Genomic DNA, 13,455 nt, shown 5'->3' on the forward strand with positions numbered 1-13,455 from the left:
ATCAGTACTCCTGTATCCCTTGGGTAAATTCCTAGCAGTGCTATTATTGCTGGGTCATAGGGTAGGTCTATTTTTAATTTTCTGAGGAACCTCCACACTGCTTTCCAGAGCGGCTGCACCAATTTGCATTCCCACCAACAGTGTAAGAGGGTTCCCGTTTCTCCACATCCTCTCCAGCATCTATAGTCTCCTGATTTCTTCATTTTGGCCACTCTGATTGGCGTGAGGTGATATCTGAGTGTGGTTTTGATTTGTATTTCCCTGATGAGGAGCGACGTTGAACATCTTTTCATGTGCCTGTTGGCCATCCGGATGTCTTCTTTAGAGAAGTGTCTATTCATGTTTTCTGCCCATTTCTTCACTGGGTTATTTGTTTTTCGGGTGTGGAGTTTGGTGAGCTCTTTATAGATTTTGGATACTAGGCCTTTGTCCGATATGTCATTTGCAAATATCTTTTCCCATTCCGTTGGTTGCCTTTTAGTTTTGTTGGTTGCTTCCTTTGCTGTGCAGAAGCTTTTTATCTTCATAAGGTCCCAGTAATAAAAGTACTCTTAACATCCCCTCTTTGAGGTTCTTTTCATGATTTTTTAAATTTTTTAACATGCTCATTTATTTTTGAGAGAGAGAGAGAGAGAAAGAGAATGCGAGTGGGGGAAGGACAGAGAGAAAGGGAGACACAGAATTTGAAGCAGGATCCAGGCTCTGAGCTGTCAGCACAGAGCCCAACACTGGGCTCAAACTCACTGACTGTGAGATCATGAACTGAGCTGAAGTCTGATGCTTGACTGACTGAGCCACCCAGATGCACCCCCATTTGAGTTTCTTAAAAACCTGCAATACCACAGCAAAATCTCCATTTGCATTACAGCCCACAACTGCTCTGGAGTATCTCCTTCTCTCATTTCCCAATATCCAGTCTTCCTGCTGTTTTCTCCCTGTCTTTCCCCCCATCTCACCCTTCCTTGATCACAATAGCCTCTTTCAAGTAAGATGAAGTCTCTCTTCCAAGGGCAAGGGGTTTGGAGAAATGATGGGTTTTGTAAGAAGAAACCAGGGTCTAAGTTTTGTGGAAACCATTGTTAAAATTCTCAAGAATTTTTGTACTACTTATGTCACCTCTTATTTTCATCACATTTCACAAACATCACTTTTTCTCTACTTCATCAGCTTCTCCAGGAAGAAACTGTTTCTTCCCCTTCCTCTTCCATTTTTAAATGCACATCTATTAAACTTCTTGTTACAGCGTATTTTATTTATTTGATGTGACACAGTTAAAAAATAAAACAAAACAAAACAAATCCAGGACTATTACAAACTCCCAATTCTCCAATTTACTAAGATTATAAATTGTATCAGAGTCTCCACTTGTCCTGACATAAAATGTAGACTTCAGTCCCTAAACAGTGGAAGGTTTTAATGAGTATTGAATAAGAAAAAAAAAAAAGCCTTATTCAGTGCTTGGCTAATACCATGCAATGAATAAGAGACACACTCCCCTTAGCCTTTCCCATACATGTCTGTCTCTTCTAATAGACTTTGGGTTCCCTGAGGGCAAGATACAAGTAATATTTATTTTAGGGCCTTGGTGACTAGAGGAAGAGGCATTTATTTGACATTTATAGATTCATGAACGAATGAATGTGTGATCACCATCTTATGATGAAAGTGAACAAGCTGATTTGCCATTGCCTAGCTAATCCTCATGACTGCTGCCTCTGCATCTTTGCTGATGCCATTCTCTCCATCTAAAATTGCCCTCATTTTAACCTATCTATAAAAATTCAAAGACAAAAAAAGTCTCCTCTGACTGAAAGCCTTTTATTATCATGCTAACAAGACTCCACTTCTTCTTCCACCAAGTTAAATTCCTATAACAATCTACTTAAACTTTGGGGTATTTATCATGCGGAGATGTATTCCCTTTGATTATGTACACAATATATTGGTTGTTTTATTGAAAGGTCATTAAAAGCAGAACCTGTGAATTATTTGTCTTAATAATCCTACAAATATTAACAGAGTGGTCTTTAATCAATAGATTAAGTACTTTGGAATTTGATTTTTGCATGAAGTCTATTAGTTTTTAAAACAATTTTCTTTTCATACAATATGGGCAGTATGACTGTTACATGTGATACATACAGCTAGCAATAATCCTGGTTAAAATAATATTCCCTCTGTCATGTATGGTTTTGTTCATTTTAGGCATCAGAAGTTTGACTGTAACACATCAAGCAAAGTCTATGTAACTGTTATACATACATACAATCTCTTACTTAGTTTATTGAGCTTATAGCTTGACAGTGACAAAAATTAAAAGATACTGATTTATAGAACAGTGACTCCTATATATGTCCTGAGATCTAATACAATAGGAATTTCTTTCCAAAACAGAAACCTTGACTTTCCCGATCCCCAAACTATTTCTCTTCATCTTCTCCATCTCAGGCACCAGCAATGCCATACACCCACATACAATTCACCACCAAATCCTACCAACTCTATAAAATTTACTCTGAATCTGACCAAATCTATTGTTAGCACTCTAGTTCAAACTACCATCATCTCACCTAAGATACTATGGCTTTCCAAATCACATCCCTGTTCTACTTTTGTTCTCCTACAATCTATTCTCTGCACAGCAGCCTGAGTGTTATTTTTAGAAAAGTACATACTGAAGTTCTAAAACAGATAAAAATTAATCAGTGGTATTTTAAAAATCAGAACAGTGGCCGTCTGTGTGGTCAGGGGATTAAAGCAAGTATCTACTGGGTCAGGGCATGAGGGAACTTTTCTAAGGTTACGTTTATATTCTATGCCTTGATAGGAATTTGAGTGACATAGGCGTGCATTTGTTAAAACTATGAATATTATGTTAAGATTTGTGATTGTAATGTATGTAAATTTTAAATTAAGAGAGAACTGTGAACAAATATAGTTTTAAACTCTAGCTAATGATACACGTGCTGAAGTATTTAGAGAAAAGGGTAGGTGTCTTCAGTTTATTTTGAAATACACCCAAAAATGAAATGGATTTAATGGAGGAATAGACAGATAAATAGACACATAGATATAAGAAAATCTAATGAAATGTTGGTGGTAAAATCTAGTTAGTAAATGTATGATGTTCAAAGTAAAATTATTTGTTTTGCTTTGTTTGAAATTTTTCATAATTCAATGTTCGAAAAAATTATACAAAGTCTGTCAGAATATAGCTGTTGAGTAAATGTATCAATGAATGAGGGAAGGGTAGAAACTGGATAAAAAAAATACTGTCATTATAAATTCCCTTAAAATTAATTTAGGGAAAATTTCCACTACTTGAAAAAGGCAAAACTTTTTAATAGGTTACTTACAACTATTCCAAGAGAGAAATTAAAAATAAATTTTAATGGTCCCTGTGAAATTTAATTTCCTATACTGAAGTCTTGTCAGGATTTCAGTTGCTATTCCTGGGGGGTGGATGCAAGGAGAAAGAAAAAGAAAGGAAAGAAAAAATATATACCAGAAGATTTACCAGAATCAACCTCTAAGGTAATTAGGAAAAAGCAAACAGCAAACAGCAAACATTTTGGGCATGATGTGGTATTGCCATATTCCTTCATGTGTTTTTGGCTATTTCTTAGGAGACTACTAATTCCCCAGGAATGTCAGATTACATAGACCTTAGCAAAAGAAATTTAGTTCTTTCTACACCATTTATTCTGCAATTCCACCTTTTCAATATGATTAAGACCATAAAGTTTTAAATGCCATTCCTATATATTCACATGATAATCACCTATATATCTTATAACATTGCTATTCTTAAAGTGATCAAGTTACATAATCACTCACATTTCCCAGGGCATTTTTTTTTTAATTAAGAAGTTGAAGTTCATTCAAACAATGACTATTTCTTTTCTACGCTGTTCATAGTCACACCACATGTGAGACAAACAATGATTATAAATGTGAGGCACTACATGTTAAAGATAACATACATTAATAGTGGTTGTATTATAATAATGATTCTGGTAACTGCTGAATATAAATGTTAATGTGTATGTTGTAATGCATAACATTATTTAATAATGGAAAATGAGACATTACTCGATGTAATAAATGCTATTGGTTTTAGTGGTACAAGGACTACTGAAAATAAATGTTATGCTTCTCAACAAATGTTTAAATTTCATAGCATTTTGAAAGATAGTGTAAGTGCACAAGTCAGTGACCAAACAAATGAAAGAAACTATTGAAGCAAATCAGTCAGAACAATTATAAGCACTATGTATCATACTGATCTTGGTTCAGTATGAAAGTATGTCTTCATAAAGAAACAAATGCTTGTGAATTAGGTATCTTTGGGTTTAATGCCCTTAAGTTTTCATACAGCAGATTAAAATTCAGAGACATAAGCCAAAAAAATTGAAAACGTCCAGTGAAAAAGAGACAAATACCAAAATAATTATATAAAGGCACAAGGCAAAATAGATTTTAAGGGAATACTTATTTCTTAGGTTTAAACTAGCTTAGGAAATTTTACATTTTAAAACTACTTGTCTTACTACAATGGTGAAATCATTAGAAGTCCTAAGAATAACTGTGATGTATACAGTGTATAAAACACATTATGTTTCAGTAGGTATGACATTATCATTTGCCGTAAGTTTCTTCTAAGATGTCAAATTAGGAAAACCAAAATGTGCTTCTTTCTTTTTCCAGTATAAAAAGGAAAATTATATTCCCAGAATAAGGTTCTCTGTATAGATGCTGCACAAGATATCTTCCTCTCTGTTCTTTTGTTCCTTTGTGTAATAGTTTAGATTTTTACAATATTACTCAGCAGGTGCACTTAAAATTCAAAATCTAATACTTATAAAAAGTGGTTTTGAATTTAGTATTTTAAAAATGTGTGACATTTACTAGAAAGGAAATCACTTTTAAAATTAATATATAATAAAGGTATAAGCATGTTTACAATTAAGCATAATATAATGATAAAATGAGTGCCTGAATGGAACTATAAAGTTGGTCTAAGAATGTCATGATGCTTTCCACAAAGAATACGTATTAAAGTTATTCTAAAATGAAACAGTCTGTTCTTAATAATGATCTTGTTATATCTTAACATCACAAAACATTTACTTTTCTCAAATGCTTCAAAGTTAAGAATAGACTAAAAATGACATCAGTGAGAATAGAGGCCCAAAGTCAATGAAATAAATCTTCAAATTGTTCAAACAAAGTAACTGAAAATATAGAATTGTGTACTAAATTAAACTAACTTTCAAGAGGCAAAAATACAGTTTTAGAAAAAACTAAGAGATTTTTCCCCTTTCCCTTTCAGATAAGAAAGAAATTTTTCCTAGATGAAAAGAATGGAATGAAAAAACAGCAAATAAATACATTAATAAATATGTGAGCAAATAAACTGTCACTATAAAAGATAGTAAGAGAGAAGGAAAGAGAGCAAGAGACAGCACTTGCAACTGGGGGTCTTAAAAACAAGGCAAAAGTGAAATCTTAGACATAAAAAATATGGAAGATAACAGAAGAATTAGAAATAAGAGGGGCAACTGGGTGGCTCCGTCGGCTGAGCATCTGACTTCAGCTCAGGTCATGATCTCGCGGTTTGTGAGTTTGGGCCCAGCATTGGGCTCTGTGCTGACTGCTCAGAGCCTGGAGCCTGCTGCTGACTCTGTGTCCTCTCTCTCTGCCTGTCTCTCCCCTGCTCATGCTCTGTCTCTCTCTCTCTCTCTCTCTCAAAAATAAACATTAAAATTAAAACAAAAAAGAAATAAGAGATCAATAGTTTAAGGTCCTTGGTATTATTCAGGAGGATTGTAAAGCTACTAAGTAGAGATTATGTTAAGTTAAACAAACACTTTAAAAAATTATGGCAATCAAACATGTATGTCTATCACTCTGCATTCAAACAGTAGAGAATATATAATAAAATATAATAAAATGCTTATAGAGCTCTTGATGATTAGAAAAAGATGCAAGTCGGGGCGCCTGGGTGGCTCAGTCGGTTAAGCCGCCGACTTCGGCTCAGGTCATGATCTCACGGTCCATGAGTTCGAGCCCTGCATCAGGCTCTGTGGTGACAGCTCAGAGCCTGGAGCCTATTTCCGATTCTGTGTCTCACTCTCTCTCTGACCCTCCCCTGTTCATGCTCTGTCTCTCTCTGTCTCAAAAATAAATAAACATTAAAAAAAAAAAAAAGAATGAAAAAGATCCAAGTCTCAACAAAAACCAGACAATTAATATGCAGTGGGAAAAAGACAGCTTCTTCAAAAAATGGCGCTGGGAAACTGGACAGCTACATGCAAAAGAATTAAACTGGACCACTTTTTCTACACCATACACAAAAATAAACTCAAAATACATTAAAGATCTATATGGGAGATGGGAAACCAAAAAATTATAGAAGAGAGCTTAGGCAGTAATTTCTCTGACACTGGCTGTAACAATATCTTTCTAGATAGATATCCTGAGATAAGGGAAACAAAAGCAACAATAAATATTGGGACTACATCAAAATGAAAAGCTTCTGCACAGTGAAGAAAACCATCAACAAAATGAAAAGACAACCTACTGAATGGGAGAAGATACTTGCAAATGACATATCCAATAAAGGGTTAGTATCCAAAATATATAAAGAACCTATATAACTCAACATCCAAAAAACAAGTTATCCAATTTAAAAATGGGTAGAAGACATAAATAGATATTTCTCCAAAGAAGACATCCAGATGGCCAACAGACAAATGAAAAGACACTCAACATCACTCATCATCAGGGAAATGCAAATAAAAATCACAATGAGGTATCACCTCACACTGGTCAGAATGGCTAAAATCAAAAACACAAGAAACAACAAGTGTTGGCAAGGATGTAGAGAGAAAGGAACCATTGTGCACTGTTGGTGGGAATGCAAACTGGTGTAGTCACTCTGGAAAACAGTACAGAGGTTCCTCAAAGAATTAAAAATTGAACTACCCTATAATCCAGTAATCACACTACTGGGTATATAACCCTACAAATACAAAAACACTAATTCAAAGGGATACATATACACTATGTTTATCATAGAATTATAGGTACATATTATATACATATATGATATATATACACATACTACATATACACATATACACATACTTACATATATATACACATATATAACGGAATATTATTGAGCCATAAAAAAGAATGAAATCTTGCCGTTTACAATGATTGACATGGATAAAGCTAGACAGTATAATGCTAAGCAAAATAAGTCAGTCAGAGAAATACAAATACCATATGATCTTACTCATATGTGGAACTTAAGAAACAAAACAAATAAGCAAAATTTTAAAAAAGTGAGAGAGAGAGAGAGAGAGACAAACCAAGAAACAGATTCTTAACTATAAAGACAAACTGATGGTTGTCAGAGGGGAGGTGGGTGAGAGATGGATGAAATAGGTGATGGGGATTAAGGACTGCATTGGTCGTGATGTATGTATGGTATTGTATGGAATTGTTGACTCATTGTATTGTACACACGAAAGTAATATAACACAGTATGTTAACTAACTGGAAATGAGATGAAAGGAGAAAAGATGAGATGAAATAAATAAAATTAAATAAATCAATATCAAAAAGAGAAACCCCAAAAATGTCTTTTAAAAGTGGAAAATTTGAAACATACTTTTAAATAATTGATAGATCAAAAAAAGTCATGATTGAAATTTCAATATAATAATAACTTTATGATAATATGATTACCAAAATTGGTGAGATGAAGGGATTTACAGTCTTAAATAAATTGGAAAATAAGAAAGATTGAAAAATTAATACACTAGGAATCCAATTCAAAGAGTTATAAAAAGAGGAAATGGAAAAATCTAAAGATAGGTGAAGACTGAATCAGTAGTAACAGATTTTGCCAAGCCCAATTTTGCTGGATACTTCTAATACATTTTCTAAGAACAGGTAACCCCTACCATACACAAATTGTTTTGTAAAATATAAAAAAGGGGTTGCAAGGTCCTCCAGTTCTTTTTATAAGCTTGATAAAACACTGAAACCAAAGATGAACAAGGACAGTATAAGACAGAAAAAAATTATGAACCAATCTCACTTAATACATGTAAATAGAAAAATTATCAATAAAATACTAGCAAACAGAATATGATAAACTACAAAATAATAATACTAAACACCCAGGTAGGGATTATCTCAGAGATGCAAGGATGTTTTAACATTCAAAGATATTTTAATGTAATTCACCACAATATCAATTAAAGGATAAAAACAAACAATTATTTTATTAAATGCAAGAAAAGCTTTTGATCAAATTCAACAGGCATTTATAATTTTTCTTAACATTTATTCATTTTTGAGAGACAGAGAGCGAGTGGGGGAGTAGAGAGAGGGAGACACAGAATCTGAAGCAGGCTCCAGGCTCTAAGCTGTCAACAGAGTCTGATGCAGGGCTCAAACCCACAATCTGTGAGATCATGACCTGAGTTGAAGTCAGATGCTTAACCAACTAAGCCACCCAGGCACCCCCATTCATATTTAACTTTATCAAACTAGAAACAGAAGAAAACTTCTTTAACTTGATAAACGGTATTTATCAAAGACTTGTAACTAACAGTTCCCTTTTTCCTTTAAAGTTCCAAACAAACGACACTGCACAAAAATCCTACACAGCAAATACAGAGAGAGAGAAAGAGAAGAGGAAGAAGAGAAGGGAGAAGAAGGGGGTAGGGAGAAGTAGAAAGAGGAAAAAGAGAAGAGAGAGAAAAGAAAGAAGGAAAGGAAATAGAAGAATAAAAAGAAGAAAGGAAAGAGAAAATAGGAAGAGAGGAAATTAGGTGGGAAAAGGAGAGAAGTGTGGGAGGAAAATTTTTCCTCAACCCTAATATTCTTCCAGCTGGTCTGAGAATTAAACTGACATGAGACAGATTAACATAAGAAAATCAAATTTAATTTCATACCTATAGGAGCTCCACATATGAGAGGTTCAAAGACAGAAAAATAAAATTAGGTATATACACCATCCTAGGGAATGGGATAGGGGCCTGGAGCTTCAAAGGGAAGAGGGAAATTTACAGAGCAGTAAGAAGGGCAGATGTTTGGATGCAAAAATCCTCAATAAGATATTAGCCAACCAGACCCAACAATACATTAAAAAAATTATTCACCACAACCAAGTGGGATTTAAACCTGGGATGCAGGACTGGTTCAATATCCTCAAAACAATCAATGTGATTCATCACATCAATAAAAGAAAGAACAAGAACCACATGATCCTCTCAATAGATGCAGAGAAAGCATTTGACAAAATACAGCGTCTTTTCTTGATAAAAACTCTCAAGAAATTAGGAATAGAAGGATCATACCTCGAGATCATAAAAGCCATGTATGAAAGACCCAACTCTAAAATCATCCTCAATGGGAAAAAACTGAGAGTTTTCCCCCTAAGGTCGGGAACAAGACAGGGATGTCCACTCTCGCCACTGTTATTCAACATAGTATTGGAAGTCTTAGCCTCAGCAATCAGACAACACAAAGAAGTAGAAGGCATCCAAATCGGCCCAGAGGAGGTCAAACTTTCACTCTTCACAGATGACATGATACTCTATACGGAAAACCTAAAAGATTCCACCAAAAAAACTGCTAGAACTGATCCATGAATTCAGCAAAGTTGCAGGATATAAAATCATGCACAGAAATCAGTTGCATTCCTATACACCAATAATGAAGCAACAGAAAGAGAAATCAAGGAATCGATCCCATTTACAATTGCACAAAAACCCAAAAAATACCTAGGAATAAACCTAACCAAAGAGGTGAGAAATCTATACATTGAAAGCTGTAGAAAGCTTATGAAAGAAATTGAAGAAGACACAAAAAAATGGAAAAAGATTCCATGCTCCTGGATAGGAAGAACAAATATTGTTAAAATGTCGATACTACCCAAAGCCATCGACATATTCAATGCAACCCCTATCAAAAAAACACCAGCATTCTTCACAGAGCTAGAACAAACAATCCTAAAATTTGTATGGAACCAGAAAAGACCCTGAATAGCCAAAGCAATCTTGAAAAAGAAAACCAAAGCAGGAGGCATCACAATCTCAGACTTCAAGCTATACTACAAAGCTGTAATCATCAAGACAGTATGGTACTGGCACAAAAACAGACACTCAGATCAATGCAACAGAATAGAGAACCCAGAAATGGACCCACAAATGTATGGCCAACTAACCTTTGAAAAGGCAGGACAGAATATCCAATGGAATAGACAGTCTCTTCAGCAAATGGTGCTGGGAAAATTGGACAACAACATGCAGAAGAATGAACATGGACCACTTTCTTACACCATACACAAAAATAAACTCAAAATGGATGAAAGACCTAAATGTAAGACAGGAAGCCATCAAAATCCTCAAGGAGAAAGCAGGCAAAAACCTCTTTGACCTTGGCCACAACAATTTCTTACTCAACACGTCTCAGGAGGCAAGGGAAACAAAAGCAAAAATGAACTATTGGGACCTCATCAAAATAAAAATCTTCTGCACAGCAAAGGAAACAATAAGCAAAACTAAAAGGCAACCAATGGAATGGGAGAAGATATTTGCAAACAACACATCAGATAAAAGGTTAGTATCCAAAATCTATGAAGAACTTACCAAACTCAACACCCAAAAAACAAACAATCCAGTGAAGAAATGGGCAAAAGACATGAATAGCCACTTCTCCAAAGAAGACATCCAGATGGCCAACCGACACATGAAAAAATGCTCAACATCACTCATCATCAGGGAAACACAAATCAAAACCACACTGAGATACACACCTGTCAGAATGGCTAACATTAACAACTCAGGCAACAACAGATCTTGGCGAGGATGTGGAGAAAGAGGATCTCTTTTGCACTGCTGGTGGGATCATAAGTTGGTGCAGCCACTCTGGAAAACAATATGGATGTTCCTCAAAAAATTAAAAATAGAACTACCCTACAACACAGCAATTGCACTAAGTATTTATCCAAGGGATACAAGTATGTTGTTTCGAAGGGGCCCATGCACCCCATTGTTTATAGCATCACGATCAACAACTTTCCTAAGTATGGAAAGAGCCCAAATGTCCATCGATGGATGAATGGATAAAGAAGATGTGGTATATGTACATATACAATGGAGTATTACTCGGCAATCAAAAAAAAATGAAATCTTGGCATTTGTAACTACATGGATGGAACTAGAGGGTACTATGCTAAGCAAAATTAGTCCGAGAAAGACAAATATCATATAACTTCACTTATATGAGGACTTTAAGATGCAAAACAGATGAACATAAGGGAAGGGAAGCAAAAATAATATAAAAACAGGGAGAGGGACAAAACATAAGAGACTCTTAAATATGGAGAACAAACAGAGGGTTACTGAAGGGGTTGTGGGAGGGGGGATGGGCTAAATGGGTAAGGGGCATTAAGGAATCTACTCCTGAAATCATTGTTTCACTATATGCTAACTTGGATGTAAATTAAAAAACTAAATTTAAAAAATAAATAAAAAAATAATATAGTGATAATAACAGCCATGTATCATTGAATGTTTCTCCATAATAATGATAATAAAGTAGTTACTTTTTACAAAAAAAAAAAAAAAAAAAAGGCAGATGTTTGGTAATTAGATGTTTGCCCTACCATACACGAGTCACTCATAAAAAATTAATCTCCAGTAATAATTCTTATTTTGAGAAAGACTCCCAATTTAGATTCTTCTAGGTAGTTAAGAGAGGGACAAAATTTTCTCCTGAGTCCTCAGGGTCTTGATTAGCTTTAATGCAAAACTGTCCGAAAATAAGGTTTACATAGGAAGTGAGAAAAAACTATAAAAAAAGCCTTAAATTTAAACTGAGGCTATACAAGGCTACTAAACACACAATTAATTTACAAAATTCAAGTTTTTTATAGCAGTTACAGCTGTTTAAAAAATGCACTTTATTTTTTTTAAGTTTTATTTTTATATATTTGGAGAGAGAGAGAGAGAGAGAGAACGGGGGAGGGGCAAAAAGAGAGGGAGACAAAATCCCAAGCAGGCTCCACACTACCAGCACAGAGTCAGATGTAAGGCTTGAATTCATGAACCGTGAGATCAAGACCTGAGACGAAATCAAGAGTCAGATGCTTACTGTACTGAGCCACACTTAAAAGCATCTCACAACACCAACAAAAGTATAAAGTGCCCACAGATAAATCTATAAAAGCTGGATAAGTCATTTTTGAAGAAAAATATAAATCTTGACTAAAGCACATAGAACATTTCCCACAAATTGGGGAGCTATATTTTGTTCATTTTAGGAAATTCAAGAATAATATGTTAATTCATCCCAAATTTCTCTAAAAACTTAGTGTAAATGTCAATCAAAATGAAATTGGAATTGTTTAAAAATTTCTGAAGGTTAACCCAAAATTCAAAGTAAATAGTAAAGACCAAGAGTAGCCAAGACAATGTTAAAATAAGAAATCTCATATTTACTGTACCAAATGTCAAGATGGATGATAAAGCTAGAGCAATTCAGATAACATAATTCTGGTTCAGACAAAGATAAATATATTAATGAAATAGAGTAGAGAATTCAGAAATAGCCTGGGCATATACAAAAATCTATATCCAATAAATGTTACTTGATATCAGTTGGTATTACAAGTAAGTAAGGAATGGATGAAGTATTTTAAATTATGCTTTGGTAATGGACTATTAATATTGAAAAAATAATTAAACCTCCACCTCATTCTGTTACCAAAATAAATTTTAGATAGATTGAACACCAAAAGCAAAACTGTAAAACATCTAGAGGAAAATATAGGAGAATGTCTTTATATACAGAGATAGGAAAAGTGTAACTCAAATGAGCAAAATAAATAAATAAATAAAGGATGGGGCACCTGGGTGGCCCAGTCGGGTAAGCATCAACTCTTAGTTTCAGCTCAGGTCATGATCTCACAGTTCATGAGTTCAAGCCCCACATGGGGATCTGTGCTGACAGCATGGAGCCTGCTTAGGATTCTCTCTCTCTCTCTCTCTCTCTCTCTCTCTCTCTCTGCCCCTCCCCACTCAGACTCATGCTCTCTCTCTCTCTCTTTCTCAAAATAAATAAATAAACTTAAAAAAATAAGCAAAGGCATAAAACAAAGGATTAATAATTCAAAATTAGAATTTTGAATTCTATATGGCAAAAATGCATCATTAAAAGGTTTAAATAATAGCACAAATGGAAGACTGTATCAGTAACAAATCCAACCAAAAAAAGGTTAGTAACCAGAATATTTTTTAAAAAGCTATCACACTAATAAAAAAAAAACAGAAAATTGGGCAAGGGTATAAACAGCGACCTCTAAGAAAAAGTAAGTAAAACAACCTATAAAGTTATGAAAAAATCTTCAACACACATGAAATCAGAGAA

Source organism: Panthera tigris, chromosome D4, assembly GCF_018350195.1.
Source record: "Panthera tigris isolate Pti1 chromosome D4, P.tigris_Pti1_mat1.1, whole genome shotgun sequence".
In the NCBI taxonomy this organism is placed as follows: Eukaryota; Metazoa; Chordata; class Mammalia; order Carnivora; family Felidae; genus Panthera; species Panthera tigris.